General features: G+C 26.1%; 1 protein-coding gene across 1 annotated transcript in view; it reads left to right on the forward strand.

Moving 5' to 3' along the window:
* Window positions 1–821: 821 nt before the first annotated feature.
* LOC111624891 (nuclear factor 1 X-type-like) overlaps window positions 822–22298 on the forward strand; it is a 67572-nt gene continuing 46095 nt past the window's right edge. The window contains exon 1 of the transcript XR_002756648.1: window positions 822–1073. The gene's annotated coding sequence lies outside the window, so the exon portion shown is untranslated. The remainder of the gene's footprint in view (window positions 1074–22298) is intronic.

A 22298-nucleotide genomic window follows, 5' to 3' on the forward strand; every position in this document is an offset into this window, starting at 1 on the left:
ATAGACAAATTACAATCAAATATCCTTATAACAATCACTAAGTCATTACTAAAATGTAAAAAGAAACATTATAAAAAATTTTCACGTGGTTCGAAGTCTCAATATTTACGATAAAAACGCGACATGGACAATAGAATTCGAATTTATTTAACTTTTCTTTTAATTTCTGGGATTTATTTAAATTAATAAATAGATTTAATCATTCTACTCTCATTAAATATTTCTTCTAAAATCGATCGAAAGTATGTAATTACAGTCTGAAGCGTAAAAGTTTTATAAATGATCATCATTAAAATAAATTATATTCGTACTTTTTAAAGTTTATTGGTATTCTCTTTTAATTTAATAATTAAAATTTGAATAAAGTATTATTTTAATGAAAATTAACTACTTAGGTATGATAGTACGATCATTTTTATTGAATTTTTATGGGATTCTTAATCGAAAGATATTTACTCAAAAGTTTCAAGATTCTTAAAGTTTATAAAAAGAAATTTGCTAAATTTGTGATAATTATTTTTACTATAAACACATTAAATTTTAAACTTTTGTATATTCTTTACTTAATTAATTCAGAATACAAAAATAATTTCGAATATAAACTGAAGAGAATTTTCAAAAGACACACCAAAAACCTCAACACTTCGATAATTTGTATACAAACGCTACATACACACACACTTACACACAGAGACACACCGGAGATCGTTTCTTCTCATTCTAAAGAGCCCTCCTACTATGCGTCATCGATTACGTCTCGTAGTATACCCGTTATGATTGGTGGATGTCGTTTGAGTGACACCCTCCGCCTAGATCATACCAGTCGCTGTATTGCAACAGCAGCAAAATATTTTGCTACGCCACAGCTGTGGGGGAAACACTCGTAACCAAACGGTGTTAGTATTTGGCGTGCTACAGATCGATACCTCTATTTCCAGGGGGGTGGATAACAGTTTGTCATCGGTTTATGTCACAACGTTTACTGTTAACGCGACGCTGTTGTATATATGTGCGCTCTCACTATGCAACGTTAACTGCATCGTACGGCAGCAATTAAAGCATCGCTGAGTATGGTGAGTAGTTTTATACAAATAAAATATCAGTTTTTTTAATTGCTCCATTGACTTTTTTTTTGTATGTTGCGTTAGAGTGTTTCGGCGTATTAATCGCGTGTATGTATGTGTTGTGTGATGCGAGATGTAGCGACTGTCTCGTGTGTGTGTGTGTTAGCCAGTGCGATGACGCATCGATGCGGTGCTTCAAAGATAACTTTCACTCACCGCCCACTCGGTGCGCAAGTGTGCGGTCGGGGTCCTCGTGCTGACATTTGAACCGCTTTATTTGTTTATCACCCAGTTGCTCGCATTTATTACTTACGTCGTTCGTTCCGCATTTACGCACCTGAAATAGATGCTACATGAGTATTTTTGATCTGCGACTCAATATAAAAAAAACCTTCGGAGTAATTAGGTTTAATCGTGTGCAGAAATAAAACTCCCGTTTGTTTGTCTGTATGTTTTAGGATATAAGCTATTTTCTAATTTACGAATTAGTCTTTATTATCCTTTATATAAACAAAAGTATTCTTTTTTAAATCGTTTTTCCCATTTCAAAATCGAAGCTTGGATATATATTTTAAAATTGTATCTTTTTGGATTTGGATATACTTTTTGTAGATGGATATTTTAATCGATTATGCTGTATGCACATTTTATCTTCTTTCATATAAGTTATAAATCTTTCTTTGATGTTTGATTTCAATATTGTAAATACAATTGTCATTGTTTATTCCGAAAGAAATTCTTTTATTGTTACTAGAATGTTGGTAGTATAAAGTTTAACGATCAAGTTTCATGAAAGAATTTATTGAGTTTTTGAACATAATTTAATTTTTCAGAGANTTATGATGAACATAATTGATAGATCATAAAGTAGCGTAATTTGAACAGATATTAGGAGGGGCTCGAATTAGAACGTGCAACCTACAATCATCTCTGTACTAATCTGGATGTAACCAGAACCATCGAGAAAAAGAGCTGGGGATTTTGCTCCTGGACCAGATAAAACTTAGGGGTCCTAGTGGTTCCTACTGCTATAAATGCTATTTTTTATTAACTAAATAATAAATAAACTATTTAAGAACGCTTTCTGTTAATAAAGAAGCCTTTTACGTATTTCATTTGTTTTAAAAAAAATGGCAAAAGGGACTCGCTCTACCCCGGGCCCTTATAAGCTATCGATGATCAAGGATGTAGCCGCTAGCGCTGTGGATGAAGAGTAAACATCCCAGATTTTCGTGGACTGTCCCCGGTTTTGCTTATTTTAAATATTTGATTGTAGAATCAATATTTGAATAGAGTAATTTTATTAACATTTCAATATAAAATCACCAATTTACAGACCAATAAATAAATTTTCAAAAATATCCGAAATTCAAACACTTAGACTCCATTTTCACTAATTCTGAAATGTGTTCCTGTTGTATTATAAATGAAATGGTCCGTTTAACATAGATATATAACTTACACGTACTGTATCTATAATAAGTGTGTTTATCACATTCAAAACTTTTCACTTAGAATTATTTATTTTTTCTTAATTTATTTACAAAAGTAAGGGCGTCCGTGTCAGCCGGACCCCTTCCTGATTACACCAACTGCATATGTTTTTGATCGTCAACATTATATTTGCGTGACAAAGTTAAAACTGGTAAATAATAAGCGTACAGTGTAAACTGTATGTCGTTAGAAATCGAATTTGGACGCTCATGGACGTTGCTTGATCACATCATTTAACGTTATTTTCTTGTTTAGTGAAAAACAGATTTTCAAACTAAAACTATTTCTATTTTTCTCATTAATTCTACCAGCAGCTGCTATTAGATTTTGTGCAACGAAATATTGACGAGTTTTGTTCAATAGTTACATGAAAATGTATTGCTTATATGGCCTTTAGTGAAGAGTGGAGTGTATCCTTTTATTTACAAAAATTTGATATATTTTGAGTGATATTCTTATAATTTGATAGTTTAATAGACTTTTATTTTATTTTTGATTGTATTTTTTGTGAAGTAAACGCCTCATTTTATCTATTTTTTATTGTAATATTATAATATCTTCATATATGATCATATACCTTCAAATATTTATTTAATATCCATATATTTTACCAACTTGTTATATTTATTTTATTTTATCAATTCGTTTATTTTTTAAGGTATGGAAAAAATGTAGATTTATTCCAAAAGTATTCAAAAAATTATAGAAACATTGAGGGACTTTCAAGTTTTGATGTTTACATTAGTTTCTCTTTATGCAACTGTTTATTTTTTTCATTCAAAAATCATCAGTTATATAAACTTATTTAATATTTATGGATTTGTGTACAAGTTATGATGTGTCAAATATTCAAAAATGTGATAACTGTTTCAAAATAAATATAATAATCATTAAAAACCATTTGTTTTAAAATATCATTATACTAATTCAATTTATCACAGAAACAANTTATAAAAAATTAATTTATTGCTAGAAAGTGAAGAGTATTTTAAAAATAAATTAGTTTTTTTTTAAATTTACGTTTAAAAATGTCTTATTTTTACGTATTTTCTTGGATAGAAAAGATTTTTGTTACGTTTCTAATTACTTCGGAACATTCTTCGATTTTTTGGCAGTTTTTACTTTATTTAGAATAAATGTACAACTAGAAAAGTAAACAAAAAACACGTGTACCAAATACCTCACGATGTTACATGATTATTATTATTATTTTTTCCCCAATAACTATTATTATTTATTTTCTGAAAAAAATAAACATTTTTTTAAATTAATATAAATCAAAATGTACATATACATAAATGTTTAATCTCTCTACTTTGTAATTTTCCCTCCAATATCAATTATAATGATGTCGAAACAAACAATGCGTAAAATAAGAAAGTACAGTACGTCATACCTGTTCACTCACAGCATTTTTACTTTTATTCTTTGTTTATTTATTTTTTAATTCGCTCTCAACGCTCAATGCAATTGTTAACCATTCCTGTAATTATTGTTTTTAATCGATTGAATTGATCTATAAGTCAATTTATTTAAAAGAGTATAAGAGACAAAAACTTTTAAGTGAGTTATGATGACAAGAACCGAAACGCTTATAGATGTAGGCCTATTAAATTATATATTTTTGTAAATAATACACCCGAATTTTTATATTTTAATTCTTCTGTTGGTATTCTACTCGAACGGTTCTATGGAGAGCGTGTGTATCGTTCAACAATATATGTTACTTATTGTCACGAGAGCAAATGACCCACAATGCATTGCATCCGTTCGAAATATATTATTAATAGAGTCAAAAGAAAAAAATGATTTTTCTAATTTTCCGACATTTTAGTCTCATGAAAATGTGTAGATAACTCTTTAAAATGTTCTGCAGAAAACTTTTTGTTACTAGAAAAATCAAAGCTTACATAAACAAGAGTTTTGTAACAAATTCAAGATATCTTTAGCTTTGTTTAAAAAACAAAATCAGGCTGTAGCTTAAAATTACATACAATACCTACAGAATGTTAAAATATTCTTTTGTTATTACATTATAAAAGTTAATATTTTAACATTAGTTAATATTAGAAATATGTTTCAGTTTAAAATATTTATAATTAAAGGAATAAAACTTATTTAGAATATTTTGGCTGTTCAATCCTTCGCAATGTTTAATATTGCGTGGCATCTTTTCATTATTCATTATAATTGAAGATTGTTTGTATATACAGTATATCAAAGTATTAATCGATTAAATTTGTCTACATGTATTTTGTGTAATTGTATTGAATAAACAGTATAGGGTCTATACTATTTTTAATACGACTACTTTTCAATAAATATTTTATAAATTTTATAATTATTTGATTGATTATATTAGTAGAAATGAGTATTTTTTATTGAGTTGTGAAATGTTTTAAATAAATTTATAATAATTTAAATATATTATGATGAACATAATTGATAGATCATAAAGTAGCGTAATTTGAACAGATATTAGGAGGGGCTCGAATTAGAACGTGCAACCTACAATCATCTCTGTACTAATCTGGATGTAACCAGAACCATCGAGAAAAAGAGCTGGGGATTTTGCTCCTGGACCAGATAAAACTTAGGGGTCCTAGTGGTTCCTACTGCTATAAATGCTATTTTTTATTAACTAAATAATAAATAAACTATTTAAGAACGCTTTCTGTTAATAAAGAAGCCTTTTACGTATTTCATTTGTTTTAAAAAAAATGGCAAAAGGGACTCGCTCTACCCCGGGCCCTTATAAGCTATCGATGATCAAGGATGTAGCCGCTAGCGCTGTGGATGAAGAGTAAACATCCCAGATTTTCGTGGACTGTCCCCGGTTTTGCTTATTTTAAATATTTGATTGTAGAATCAATATTTGAATAGAGTAATTTTATTAACATTTCAATATAAAATCACCAATTTACAGACCAATAAATAAATTTTCAAAAATATCCGAAATTCAAACACTTAGACTCCATTTTCACTAATTCTGAAATGTGTTCCTGTTGTATTATAAATGAAATGGTCCGTTTAACATAGATATATAACTTACACGTACTGTATCTATAATAAGTGTGTTTATCACATTCAAAACTTTTCACTTAGAATTATTTATTTTTTCTTAATTTATTTACAAAAGTAAGGGCGTCCGTGTCAGCCGGACCCCTTCCTGATTACACCAACTGCATATGTTTTTGATCGTCAACATTATATTTGCGTGACAAAGTTAAAACTGGTAAATAATAAGCGTACAGTGTAAACTGTATGTCGTTAGAAATCGAATTTGGACGCTCATGGACGTTGCTTGATCACATCATTTAACGTTATTTTCTTGTTTAGTGAAAAACAGATTTTCAAACTAAAACTATTTCTATTTTTCTCATTAATTCTACCAGCAGCTGCTATTAGATTTTGTGCAACGAAATATTGACGAGTTTTGTTCAATAGTTACATGAAAATGTATTGCTTATATGGCCTTTAGTGAAGAGTGGAGTGTATCCTTTTATTTACAAAAATTTGATATATTTTGAGTGATATTCTTATAATTTGATAGTTTAATAGACTTTTATTTTATTTTTGATTGTATTTTTTGTGAAGTAAACGCCTCATTTTATCTATTTTTTATTGTAATATTATAATATCTTCATATATGATCATATACCTTCAAATATTTATTTAATATCCATATATTTTACCAACTTGTTATATTTATTTTATTTTATCAATTCGTTTATTTTTTAAGGTATGGAAAAAATGTAGATTTATTCCAAAAGTATTCAAAAAATTATAGAAACATTGAGGGACTTTCAAGTTTTGATGTTTACATTAGTTTCTCTTTGTGCAACTGTTTATTTTTTTCATTCAAAAATCATCAGTTATATAAACTTATTTAATATTTATGGATTTGTGTACAAGTTATGATGTGTCAAATATTCAAAAATGTGATAACTGTTTCAAAATAAATATAATAATCATTAAAAACCATTTGTTTTAAAATATCATTATACTAATTCAATTTATCACAGAAGCAAATAAACAAATTGAATTTATATACAAATTTTTAACAATATATTTTTATTTATATATCTATTATAAATTAAAATAAATATAAACCAGAAAAATATAAATTTATTTGAAACTTATTTCAAAAATCAAGAATTTTAATGCTGAAATTAGTATGTTAAAATTTATAAAATTTCCATAATGAATTGCCAATTCTTTTAGTGAGATTATGAAAAGTTCTTTGGTCATTAAAAATAAAACATTAATAAACTATATTTTAGAAAATATATACAGATAAAATTGCTCAAAAGAAAATTCCCATATTTTCAATAATGTTTCAAATCCATAGAGCATGTTATTTGCTTCAAATTATTACAGAGTAAACTATTTGTTGACACTTCAGAAGATTTGAATTTCTAATAATACCCTCTGTAGAAACTCTTTTTTAAAGTTCTTTTTAGAACTTTAATTTAAAGTTCTAAAAAGAACTTTAAAAAAGAGTTTCTACAGAGGGTATTATTAGAAATTTAAATCCTTTTTAGAACTTTAAATTAAAGTTTAAATTTAAAGAAAAATTTTAAAATCAAATACTTACAAAATTTCAATGTTTAGTTTGTTGATATATCTAATTTTTGGTTTAAAAGTAAGTTAGCATAATAGAGCATTGTTTAATGCATATCATCATTGTCATCATCATTTATTTATTTATGGGGAAAGAGTATATGCAAACAAATATTATATACAAGTTAAGTATGTATAAGGCCTTCCAGGCCTTCCTGTTCTAGACAATCTTAGAATATGCTTAGAGTATTTTACTATCAATAGTTTTAACAATATAATGCCAGAACTGGCCATTAGTTGGACTGTAGAGATAAAAGTCTAAAAAGTTCATTTGGAAGGTGTTTGAAGAGATGGCCAAATCACAAAAGTTGTCTGTTTGTTATTATGCCTATGAGCAGAGGCAGTTGGACTTCCTGCAGTATTTCACCATTAGATTTGTAATCTGTCATGTATTTCAACACTTTCCTGAGACAAGTGGTATGAAAGCTGTTTATAAAATGAATGTATTTTCTTAGTTGCCAGATCCATGTTTGTGCACCATAAGCAAAAATGCATTAATGCATATAAATGTAGTTAAAATTATTATGATAGTAAGTTTAATTAAAGTTTAATTAACAGCCATTTATTAAATAAAAAAGTTATTCAATAGAAAAATTAAGGAAACACAACATTTGTTCAGAAGGAAACAAAAAATAAAAATAAAACCATATTAAATAGGACAATATAATGTATATGAAATTATTCCTTTTTTATAAAATTTAAATGATTGGTTCTTTTCATCTACATTCATTCATTACAGTTATAGATCTATTTTTAACTGAAATTTTTAGAATTTTCAAACATAAATCTTATACCAATTTTTTACCAATTTTTAAAAGTTTTTTCATATTAATTTAAGTTTATAATGTTGATTCTCATTTTTCATGTTGTGAAATAATATTTTCTTAGAAAATGTCATCATCTGGAAAACATTAAACTTTTATTTTTATTTCTTTAATATTATATATCATTTGTTAATGCTGCCAATATTATATTTTATGATATTACGAGTTTAGAAAAATATTACTATTTTCATTTGAATAGTTAGCATAACATTTCTGTTTAGCTAAATATCAAAACCCAAGTATTTAATTGTGAAAACTGCTGTTTTAGGAATTAATTAAAATGATTATCCAATGAAATTTAAAATAGAATTTCTTGAAAGATTTGGCTTGTAAGTGCTTGTTATTTTTTTTATCATCATATTTAATGATAAATTTTTAAAGTTATAGTCCAAGTTCAAAAAAATCAAAATTACTGTTTCAATAAGTCAAAATAGTTGTTCATAAAAGTTATTCTATTGCCATCAATTTTTAAATTTTATTAAAAATTATTTTAACTAACATTTCTAATAGTTAATTATGATTATTATATTGAACATTATTCTATACAAGGGATGGAGAACCTTTTTGTGTTCGCATGCCATATTTTAAGCATACTTAGCTTCAAAGATGTTTATGTGTGCCAAAGTTTCAGACTTCGAATAACGATATTTTAAAAAATTAAATGAATATGCTTTAATTAGAATAAATGTAAAAAAGCTGATTGAAAAAAGGATGATCAGGTGATAAACCAAAAAGATAATTTAAAAAGACAGAAATCGTATAATACATTATGTGCCAGATGATTTCTCCTTACGTGCCACTTTGGGCACGCATGCCATAGGTTCGCCACCCCTGTTCTATACGAATCTTTTTCCAAAGATAATCTACTTTAGAATGAATCTGTCCTGCTTTAAAGTAATATAATTTTTCTGAAGTTTATTATTATTTTTTGATAATATAAAATATCAATATCTATATGACAACCAAACCCAAATTTTAATAATCATATGTCTAAACACTGGATTTTTTCTACTTTATTTCATTCATTAAATTCTAGCCTAAATATTGTCAGAAAAGTTCAGCATTTAGATGTTCAGTTAAACGATATTTGATAAAGCCTAGCCAAAGTGAATGGAAACAATTTGATTATGAGTAAAAAATTTTAATATAGAAAAAAAATGAATCTAATGATAAGATATACATTTATATATTATTTTTTCATTATTTCATGGAATATTTTTTTAGCTTGCATTTCGTTGTGCCATTTTGTTAACATCCAAGTCATTTATATCAGCTTTTTCAACATAAAATTAAGAATTTAAAATAAAATAAATAAACAAAAAAAAAAACACATTCCTACATGTGATAAAATAAATTATTGCATATAGGAATGTGTTTTTTGTTAATTTATTTTGTTAATTTTTGTTCTTTTGGACAACTTTGTCTATACTTAGTACATAATTAATTGCTAAATAGCACTTTATAAAAGTTTTGATGCCTGAAAACTTAAGTGTTTTCAAAATGTTCCTTATTTGTAACATGTCTTGAATAGAATTTTCTGAAAAGATTTTGTTTTAAAATATCAAAATTCATATTTATCACATAATCAGAATTGCTAAATACTATTTAAAACAAGTACTGTTAAATAACATCAGATTTTAAGATATTTTGGACATTAATGTATCCTGCTGAGTTAGAAAGTAAGTCAGCAGGATACATTAATGTTCAAAATTATTATACTACTATGATAAAACATATTAGAATGGTATAAAAGTTTAAGTCATTAATTTTAAAGCAGCTAGAATAATTTAAATTATTTTTATGCATTAGCAAAAATAACTTGAAACACTGAAAATAATGAAGGCTTTCAAATCAATACATTAATATATAGTACTTGAAAACTATTCAATATATTATAAAGTGATGTCAAACTTATTATGTTTGTTGGTCATTTTTAACAAGCAGTTGTGAGGATAAAATGTATAATTTTTAAACAAAGAATTACATAAATGTACAAATTTATATAGATAATGACATTTTTGTATTTTTATCTGTTTGTACTTTAATGAAAACAATTCAGTCAAGTATTATAAAAAATTTTCTAATTAAGAAGTTTGTAATTTCTTTCAAGTTAACAAAAATCTATTAATTTATCATTTTCATAAAAGATCTAAATGTTACACTCTAGAACTTTTACTTAAGTAAAACAAAAGTAAATTAATTTGACAAAAAGTACAATGAATCTTTATAAGTTATAACTTCTAAATAAGAAAATATAATTTCAAAATAATACTCAAATACCTATTTCATGTAGAAGCAGAATATATTTCTGCTTAAAAATTTAACAAAATTTTATGTCCTGTTATTATTTAATGTAATATATTAAATATGATTAATTATTATGTTGGATATTACATTTCATTCGACTGGTTAAAAAATACATTAAAATTAAATATGTTGTTAGAATTATTCTGTTAAAATCCTTCATTTACGAGGAAACTATTATTTAACACAACTTCTATAATAATTTCGCCAAAAAACAAAAATACGTTTGAATAAAAATTATATCTTGTTTCTGCATTCATTAAACATGAGTTTAAGAATAGAGTCTATTTAAAATATAGTTTTAGAAGGCAGAACATTAATTATCTTATATAAATAAAATCAAATGTGATTTATAGTTCCGTATCATATAAGAATATTCCATTTGTATTTTCTTTTATTTAAAATAATTGTATATAAGTCTAGAGAAATTTAAAAAAATTGTACTTTCTCTAGACTTATATACAAATATTAATTTTTATTATTTCTCCTGTTTACTTAATAATAACACTTACAAAGCAACATATTATATAATGTAAGAATATGTTAATCATTTCATACGTTAATTTAAACATCGACTATAAATTAAATTTCATATCAGTTTACGAGTAAATATAAATTAACGATATAAAGAATCCGAAAGTAAATACAGTGCTAGAAAAGTCTTGATTTCTCATTTATCCTTCATTAATTTAAATGGAAACGAAGAAAACATGAAATTTCTGTTTCATGTAAAACAACAAGAACAATTATTATTTTGTCAGAAATTAAACTTTTAAACTAAAAGTTCATCGTAAAATATTAGTATTTGTGATTTTCATCAGATATCTTATTATATTCTGAGTGTTTAAATAAAAATTTTCTTGTATTTTCCAAAGTAATTACATAATGAAAAATCGAATACGAATGATTTAAAAAGTGATAATTTGACATTTAAGAATAATTCCATGACATTGAAATTCACATAATTTTGTTAAAATCAAGAATCAAACTTATAATATAATTTAAACTGAAGTTTACATTTAGATGACAGGTTNTTTTACGGTGGTCCAAGAGTCAGTTAACCGAGATTAACTGACTTTTGGACTAAATTCATGTGTTAGACACCGTAGAAATTTACATTTTGCCCGTATCTCTCACAACTTCAATGTAAAAATTTCTATAAAGGAACGTCTAACATTTCAAAAATAATTTATTTTTTTATATTTGTATACAGACTGCAGATTACATTCATTAACTGTAAAGAAAACCTTTATAATCTATGTCACTAATGGACTATTGAGTTATACTGTTGGAATATATTATTTTGTGCAGTGTAATTCATTTTTGTGACTCTATTAGTAAAATTAATTTATTGACAAAATATTCAAAAATTGATTGTTATTAAAATTAAGCTTATAAATAAGGGTGTTGAGTATTGACTAGGTGTCACATTTACACTTTAAATGTGATACTTCACCACCCTACATCCATCTTATAATAATGATGATGATTTCCCCAAACATTCTGTTCTCTACAAAGATAAGTTTACGAAGGTACATACAAGAAACAAATACAAGCTGAAAGATCAACTGAAAAAGTTTATTTACACAGAAAGAAACTAGTCAAGTTCAATGTGAATATCATGTGTAGCAGGAACAACATAATACTGATATTCAATCTACGGTGACAAATCACGGACTGGTGAGATGGCGCCATACCTCTAGGAGTTTCCCGTGAATCCCTTATTGAAAAACGGGGACAAGAGTTTTTCCCAGATGGGATTCTGGGTATTGTTGCCTTTTTCTTGTCGGGTGATCGCTGCCATGAGCACATGTAGCTCTCTCTCAAGTGTACTCACAGTCTTTGTGGAAATGGAAATGGATGGAGAAAGACGGCCAGGTTTCGTCTAACCGATGGCGGCCATCCATTACCTCCAAATCATTTATTTGTTGCTTCAATTGTTGTTGGCAGTGGGGAATTCTAGTCACTGTCTTTAACTAATCATGATGTCCATGTTGAACTTGACTAGTTCTTTCTGTGTCTAATTAACCTTTTTCAGTTGCTCTTTCAGCTTGTGTTTGTTTCATGTGTGTACTGTAGATTCACTGAGTAATAAATTTTAAAAATCAGAAAGAACATTTACAGACATCCTGTATGTAAAAATTCTTATACAGATCTATTGTGTTTTTTATTGTTGTTTTATTTTATTTTTTGTATTATTAGTTATTTAATATCATTTCATTTTCTTTATTTGTTTAGTTTTATAAACATAAACACAGATTGTACAAATAGTGAGTAATGACAGATATGAAGTGTCTTATAAATACTGTAAATCACTTCATATCTGCATAAAATTCAAGTTTCAGTTTTACTTTTTATTATTCCTGTTGTTCTAGCTATTTCTATAATTAATAAAGATTGATTGCATGTATCGAATATTTTTATTAAAAACTTAGTATTATTATTTATTTACTTTATTATGTTTAATACTATAAAACATTTGATTACAACTGAATTTAAATATTTAGATGTAGTCATTTGTGTAACAGTATTTTAGCATTCATTTTCATTGTGTACTACTATACAAATGATTTTATTTATTTTAAATGTTAAAATGGTCATCTGTTTTTTTTTTTTCAATATATTGTATCAAGTTAAAAAGAAATACCTAAAATATCTTTTTCATAATATCTACCAGTAATAATGTATTTTTAAAATTAAATAGAATAATATATTTATAATAAAATACAGAAAATTCAAATTTTTACATATTATACATAATTTCTCTGCTTTTCATCAATAATGCATATACATAGCATGTGATGAAAGTGGAATGGAGTGGCAGATTAAAGAATTGAGAGGTCTCAGCTACAAACAACTTCTTATCTAAAGTTGAGGTCATTTTGAGATTCCCTATCTAAAATACTACCAAACATTTTAAATTAAGAAAGTTTTGAAAAGTGGTAAATAAACTGAAATAAATGAATGGAGAAACAGCACATTTTACACTCTTTTTGTACCACCAATTGATCAGATTATCATAGAAAATCATGTTTTATGGTATTTCTAAATATTGTCAGAAAAGTTCAGCATTTAGATGTTCAGTTAAACGATATTTGATAAAGTAAATACCNGAGAAATATTCGGGATATTTTATAAAAATAAAACACAATGTATTTATAGTAAATCTTATCTCAGAATTATTTTTTGTAATGATTTTCAGTACTTTAAAATTATGTAATACTATCAACTTGTCAAAAGAAAGAATGAGATGTATAACAAATGCAACAATGGTAAAAGTATGACATTGGAACGAGACATGTGTATTATAAATTTGTACGTAACCGTTGTAACACCAAGTAAGATGCTTTGTTCTGTTCGTTGTGGTGATTTATTCTAATGATTGATTGTTATTAATTAGTTTTCTGGAAATTTAATTATTGTTAGATATGTTGAGATTGCACATATAATTCATGGTAATAAAACTTGTCATGTTTTTTTTTCAAAAAACAATGTTTGTTTCTTTTTCTTTTTCTTTTGCTAATGCAAAGGTAGAAAACCCTTTTCTCATTTCAAGGCTACATGATAGCTAACAAGAAGACCTCATTCTGAAAAAAACAAATTTAATTCATTAATAATGAAATAATAATTGTAACTGGTTATAAAAGGAAATAAATCCTGCAAATACTGCTACTTTTTGCTTCGTACAAAACAAAATATGCACATTATTTTTTTTTAATTTTATTAATAAATAATTTTTTTAATTAGTTTAACTAATAAAATTATTTTATTAAATTATTAATTAAATTATTTTAAAGAGCTCACCATATTTCCTCATATCTAAAATGCACTTTTTTACTCATTTTTTCTTGGCCAAAAATAGAGGCAAGTCTTAGAATTAAAGGCATCTTAAATTTACAGTCCAAAATAACAATCAGCAGTCATTGCAAGTAGATCAAATGGTATATTATTGGGCTGCAATTTGAAAAAATAATAGACCTATAAATCTCCACTGTCATCTGTCCATTTCTGTCTGTCTTCCTTAATCTTGAGAATGGAGTTAGTTAGATGGAAACATTAGGACTAGATATGGAAACGTTAGGAGTAGGAGGTTCCAATTAATTATATAAGAACTTCTGATGCAAACTAGAAGTCATGTTATTTCAATTCAAAAATTTTTCCCTGAAAGGTGTTAGATAGATGACTGGCATGACTCTGTTGTTAAAGGAAAAGTATGATATAAGGAAAAGTGTAAGGGCAAGCCACTACTAATTTGAGGTGGAGAGCACATATTTTAAATTTAATACGTTAAAAATATGATTAAAAATTGCAGCCAGGCATTGTGACAATGTCACAATAAATAATTGCTCATTCATTATTATTTTTAATTATTTGATTTTTATAAAAGTTAATAAATATACTATTAAGACCATAAGATAATAGATTGTATTTACAAAAATGTGTGTGTGATTATAATTTTGCAATAGACTATATGCATGACATACTTTGAAGATACAAAGAGTATTGCTTGTTTGATGTCATCTTCAAAACATAAATGATAAACTGTGTTGTTTGAAATCTTGTATATGAAAATTTGTTTAAAAATATTCAATTTTAATTTGTTTGTTTAGTTCTGCATTATATAGAAGACATCTGTTATAAACAGATGAAAACATTTGTAAAAGTGCTAATATTAAATAATATATACTGTTTAGGTGTTTTGTCTGCATTTAAGTAAAATATTCCAATATTGGAGAGTAATTGAATGGCCAAGATAGGAAGAAATTAACAATTCGATTGGCATCGTTCTCTTTCACTTCTTGAAAATAACTTCTCAGATTAGACATTTAAATGTGAATTTATTTCTTATTATTGGTGTAACAAGTGACTATATTGAATATGTATCCAAGTATTAGGAANCATTTCTGATTTGATTTTAAATTTGTTGATTATTGTAACAGTACAGTACAAAATACAGCAGAAAGATAGTAAATTTGGACTGAATATGATGGAAATGTATTGAATCTAAAATTTGCATTAATGAAGTAATTTCTTTTGCATTTTTAATCTGTATTTTTTTTAGTTCATTTTATTCTTTATTGTCTCTTCTGTAACTATTTTTGCAGTTCTGCTATCTTAACTCTTTTCTCAGATTATTGTTACATTATTTACCTTATTTATTTATATATTTTAAAAAAATAACTTTATGGTATTGTATTACCACAATTAAATCATTGTTGTGATACTGTCTTACATTTTACCTTATTTATTTTCCCTACTTTATTAAATCTGGATTAGCTGTGTAATTGTAGTTTACATTTTTTTTTTTATTAGAACTTGCTTATTAATATATGTATTAAATGAATAAATTTTTGTTTTGTGAAATGCATTTGAACAATCTTATAAACCAAAGTGGCAAGACAGACTTTTAAGTAAAGCAGAAAGCATATCTGCAATTAAATCAGCTTACATTTTACACATATCTTTTTATATAATTTACAATATCAGCAAAGATAAATAAACTACATAGAATAAGTCAAAATTACCAAGTTTAGGAATATTAAGTTATAAAAATATTATACTGCTAATTTTTAAACCACTAAACAAATTTTATTTTAATAAACATTTTAAATCAAAATTTGAACATTTCTTTGCTTTTTAAAATTAGTAAATCAAATGTTTACTATTTTCTGAACAAATAGGAACAGAAGGAATCTGGAATCTGACTGAAAATGTTTCTTCAAATAAACTTTTATTTGGTGACTTCAACTTAGTAATGTCTTTTCATTTCTTTTTCTTTTTCTGTCTTTTTTTTTATGACAAGATAGTGCCAAGTGTCACAGACTTTCATGTTAGGAACATTTTTCAGATACCTTATTTTCAACAGCAGCTAGTGCAAAAACAAAAATGGGCATTCTGTTTTGAAATTTGGAATTTAAGTTTTCCAAAAATGTTTCTAAACTAGAAAAGTTTCAAGACTTAACTTGATGACTTAATCTTTAAAATTTGAGTATTGAATTGTTATCCCTAAATTTTATTGATTCCAATAAAAACATTTAATTGATCTATTCCTTATTAAACTCTTAATGATTAATTTTAGACATTTTCCTCATTATTAAAGGATTTATTAAATAATGTTACATTATCATTTTTGTATGTGATTTAAAGGACAAATGTTTTTGTTTATCAAGTATATATGTTATCTTTAAAGTATTATTAAAATAGCTTTTAGTAGAAACCAAATGGCAATTTTTTTCCTTCATTTGTGTATATGAATCTTTCCTTCTAAGAAATTCACCAGCTGTCTTTTGGTATGGTACTATAATTATCTTTCTTGGAATGTTATATTTCTTTAACATCATTCTGAGATTGATCATTTTATTTGCATCATTTGTGAATAAAACATAAATTTCAATTACAAAATATGTTGACATTACACTTTTATATTTTAATTGAAAATTGATCAAGATTTTTCTTTTGTTATGACATTGGTGATATACTCAATGGTGATATACTATTGAACTGAATCTTCAAAATTCAGTTTATGCATTTTGGTCTAAGAGAAAAATTTCTTATAAAATTACTACAAATCATTTAAGTTATTTTAGAGATACAAAATTTTATATTATTCCTTAGAGACTTTTGCTTGTTATAACAGCTTGAAATCTTTGAAAATATGGTACTGTGATATTGCAAAAAGTTCTTTTATGTAAGAAATGTTTATAATTGTTTATAGAATTGTGTTTAATTTTATATGAAATATATTAATATATGGTATTTCAAGCATAAATAAATTATTCTGTAAATTTTAAATTTAATTTTGTTCAGTGTTGATGTTCTATTTAACATATAACTGAGAATGATTCAAATAAAAGATTTAAAATATTTTTCTAAAAAGAATGCAATTGTTGTTATAAATATTTTTAAAAGTTGATTTGATGTCTTAATTTCAATCAAATAATAAATAAATGTTCTATTAAAACTTTAAATATTCATAATTTTCAGAAAAAAGGCAATTAATCCTTATTTATTCTATTTCTTTCAAAATCTAAATATTTTGTGTATGTTACAATTATTTAATATTTTGTTTAAATATCATAATAAATAATTGTGTATCCATAATTATGAAAATCTGCAAAATTTGACCTTATCATACCAAACTTACAATATATTAATTAAAATATCTGTTTTGTTATTTTGATAGTTTCATATATATTTATGATAATAATTTTATGCACAGTATTTGTACTGATGTATATGTGTTAATGAAAAGTATTTAATAATAATTTGAATTAATTAATTAAAAATTTGATTAATGATCAAAGTCAATCTTTCTATATGTAATTTAATATACAATTAAATACACAGTTTATATTATTTTTATGTATTATTATATATTTATATAATAATGTATAATATATAATGTATATATTATACATTAAATATTATTTTATAATGTAAAAATAACTATAAAATGTTTTTATTAACAAAATTTTTCAAATAAAATTTTTCACTTTATAATGTGCTTATCAAAACTTATAATTTATAGAGAAATGGGCACTGTTTCTTACAAGTTGATATTACACTAATTTATTAACTAATAGAAAACAAATACAAGTACTTTTGACAAATTTATCATTGTCTTCTTCAGATAAAATTCTATTTAGAACATAGTATTCAAAGTAAAATAGTAAAGAACTTTTTGAATGGACTTATACATAATGAGCATTGGCATAGCCAGAGTTTTGTTATGGGGCCTACTAGATGCCAGCCTGATAAAAAATTGAATTATTTCAAATTATTTGTGTATTTGTCTCTTTAATCCGATTTTCAGTTCGGTAGACTATCGTATACAGCATTCAGGTTATGAACTTCATTTATTGGTTTGTCATATGCATTTTGGGCTCAACTGTAATTTAAGTCCCTCTTCAGTACAAACTGTTTAAAAAAATTTATATACAATTACATCTCACTAATTGTATATAATTTTTAAGTAGTTGTATATAAATTTTTTTAAACAGTTTGTACTGAAGAGGGACTTAAATTACAATTGAGTTCGAAATGCATATGACAAACCAATAAAAGAAGTTCATAACCTGAATGCTGTATATGATAGTCTACCGAACTGAAAATCGGATTAAAGAGACAAATACACAACGAAAATAGCAGCAGCCATAAGTGATTTTTTTTTTTTCAAATTATTGTTAATTAAAATGAAATTTGCATAGGAATTGACAATAATTTAACACACATATAATATGAAACTTCCTTTAATCATACATTCTCATAACATTAATATCAAACTCTAACAATACCTTAAACAAAAATTAACCAATTAATTATTTTTTTACCATTTTTTAATATGGTTCACTATCTTTGATCTAGATCTAGACCAGGGGTGGCCAACAGTTTTTCCCCAGGTAGAATTGGAAAGAAAACCTTTTTTTACTGGCGGAACCAAAGGCAGCCTTAGCAAGATTTTCAAGTGATGCAATATCTTATTGTGACATCACCCTGTAGAGACTAAACTGTACATAGAGATTACAGATACACTTTTCACATTGGGCACAGAAAGCCATTGACCTTTTTTTTTAGGGGTCAGAATTTCTCGACTTTCTACCATTTCACATTGTGAAGATATAAGGAATTATCGCAGATCCATTCAAGCAATTATTTGAAGTTAAGTCCAATATTCAAAGCTTAGTCGCGGGCTGCATGAATTCATTAAGCGGGCTGTATTTTGGCTATGCCTGATCTAGACTTTCAGTGAGTACACTACACCCAATTAAATTAGCTTCAGCTTTTTATTTCTTTTTGCAAATTGGCTCAACACTTTTTGGCTGTAATTTTCTGGGAAGGGGCACCAGGTTAACTGGGGGGCTGTGCCCACCCATGCTCCTTCTTGGCTATGCCCTTGATAATGAGCTTGAAATTTAAATATTAAATAAAATTATAATATTGGAGTTTATGTAAAAGTATAAAATAATGGTTATCCAAAATTAGTTTATTTTATTTTATTTATTAGAAGTGTCACCAAGATTGCTAGACAAGTTTTAGAATTCAACTATGAATGCTATGTGCTGATTTGAAACTATTGCATCAATGTGGCAAAAAAGCATATTATTCATTTGGAAAACATTGCATATTATGACTAACAACACAACCAGTACACACATGTTAGACCTTCCCAATTAATTAGTAGTGCTTTATAAACAAATGATAAATCATTAATGTTAGACAGTTGTTATTTTATACTTTTAAATAAATCCCAATATTATAATTTTATTTAATATTTAATTTGTATGTTCATTATATATGTCCATTTGAAAAAAATTTGATAGCCATTTTAGTTTGAATATGGTTATCTATGTTATAAATAGAATTTTACTTGAAGAAGATAATGATAAATTTGTCAAATGTACTTGTATTTGTTTTTGACTAATTAATAATGTAATGCCAATTAATAGTGCATGTTTCTTCTCTACACTTTTACATTGGCTTCAAGTGCACTGAAAAATCATTATACAATATTGATAATTTTATAATTGTATTTTAATTCTAATCTTTAGATCATTCTGTTCTTGTATCAGCTGATAAAGATCTATCAATCTAGATCAAAATATTTTTTCTCATTAAATTGCTGGAATTAGGAAAGGTCTTTTTGTTACCTGTTTTTTCAGTTTTTTTAGATATTGTGTTTATGTTTTAAAACTACTGAAATTAAATATGTAGTTTTATGAAATGTTATCAACACATATGATTTTTATTTTTGTGTGAAATTAATAATAAATACAAAAATTTCAAAGCCATTAATTCATACGTCCATTATATTATCATTACACTGAAGCAAGCTTGAAACTTGATGAATTACTATGGTTCAAGAAAAATTCAATAACAAATAGAAAGGAAAATTAAATATTTTGAATAAAATAATCAATGTTACAAAACTTGTATTTTCAGTTTCAAAGAACTGATACTACCTAATTATTTCAAATTATAAAAAGTGTACTGTCCAAGATTAAAGCAATTAATAAATAAAAGAGCAAATGTATATTTAATGTATAGTCTTCAGTGAATTTCTAAAAGAACTTGTAACCCAAAAAGCATCTACTTTAAACTGAAGAGGGACATAACTGTCTGAAATGCATATTTAATAAAGTAGAACAGCAAAAAAAGATCTCTCAGTGCCCAAGTCCTCAAAAGGTGTGATAAGTCTTTAGATTAGAAGCAATATAGAAGCTTGATAACCATGGTCAGGTAATTCTTTTTCTCAGTTAAGCCATTAAAAATACAAGTCATATCCTTTGAATGTATCAACTGTTGAGAGGAGTAAGAACTCACATTAGAATTTCAAACTATAAACCATAGTGAAGTTTATTCCATTGCTGGCTCTATAATATTTTAATCTGACCATAATGAAAACTATGAAACTGTTAAATAATAAGGAAGCATAGTAGTATGAATTTGGAATAATATATTTTTTGATGATGTCATTACATCAAATTAAGTTTTGCTATTATGTAAGATCAAACTGAATAAAAAATTTATGATAAGGATTTTAGGAATAAGTTTATCACTTCAAAGAAAATACTTTAAATCACCAAAAAGTTTTTTAAAATCAAGTTGCACACTTGGTATCACATCTATTTAGTATCCTTTATCAATACCAGCCAATATCTACTGTAGTGTGAAAAACATCCATGCAGTCAAAGGCTTTGGCACAGTCAATAAAACACAGATATATATCTTTTTTGTATTCTCTAGTTTTTTCTATGCTTAAATGCAAATTAAAGATGTGATCATCGCTCCCTCTCTCTTTCCAGAAACCTCTGTACATAGGCATTTTTTGTTTTGATAACTGCAGCTAATCATTTCTGTATGATTTTTGTCAGACTTTTGTTTGAATGCAATATCAAGATGATAATTTTGTAATTGCAGCAATCTTGCACATCTTTCTTATGAATCAGAATAAAATTGATTTAATCCATCCCCTCAGCCACATTCTGGTTTTCCAGATTTTTTTAACATAAATTGAGTAGGACATTAGTTGATAATGCCCTAAATAATGATGATGGCAGACCATCATCTCCTGGAGCTTTGTAGTTTGGCAACTGCTTCATCCCCCAATCCATTTCTCCTTCAGTAACATCATGCTCTACCTCAGCTGTGTCTCTATTTACTTTATCATTCTATGAAAGTTAGTTCTATCCAGCATAGATTTCTTCTGTATATTCTTTCATTGTCCCTGATAGCATATCAATTATGCAGTCCTTTTCCCATTGACCATTTCTTGCATCTGAACCTCTTTTGTACCACACATAACAACAGTTAACAATGGCCATTAACTATCGTCATGGATGACACAAAAAATGTGTAGCTCTTTTTCACATGTTCAAAAAGTTCAATGGCATGTCCTTGTTTATGTGTTCTTCTATCTCTTTTCATTGCTCATTCAAAAGTTTAGAGTATTCTAATCATATAAATAATTTGTCTGTCTAGAAAAACAATGTAATCTGAGCCACTGGTTGTAATTATTCCTCAGCTCTGAGGACTGATACTTTAAAATATATTAATTTGAATCATTCATTTCTGAACACTAGCATTACACATTTTGTTAAACTTTCTGTTGCTCTAATAGAACAATCATTTTCAATATTAATTAAAAATAATTTAAAATTATTTATGATATATTTATGATTTAAGATTGACTGAAAAAATCTTATCATTATTTTAGCAGAATTGGAGTTACTGGAAAAGTTAGACATTAAAGTGTTAATGAATCAATTTTCAAAAAGTAAGGCGCATAAAGTAAAATTTGTTGATTAATGAATGAATGAATTAATCTATTATTTTCCTCTATTTTGTGTACATATCTTATAGTTTACTTAACTCTTGATTACTCATTCTCCCCCACACTATTGTTCGGCTTATATGTTCAGACGTGTCGCGCGGAATTGACATATAGCTACAATTTATTTTGTGTTATTTATTTCTGTGTTTGTTATATCTA

This window comes from Centruroides sculpturatus, unplaced genomic scaffold (assembly GCF_000671375.1).
Source record: "Centruroides sculpturatus isolate CEXI.00-Female unplaced genomic scaffold, Cexi_2.0 scaffold408, whole genome shotgun sequence".
NCBI lineage: Eukaryota > Metazoa > Arthropoda > Arachnida > Scorpiones > Buthidae > Centruroides > Centruroides sculpturatus.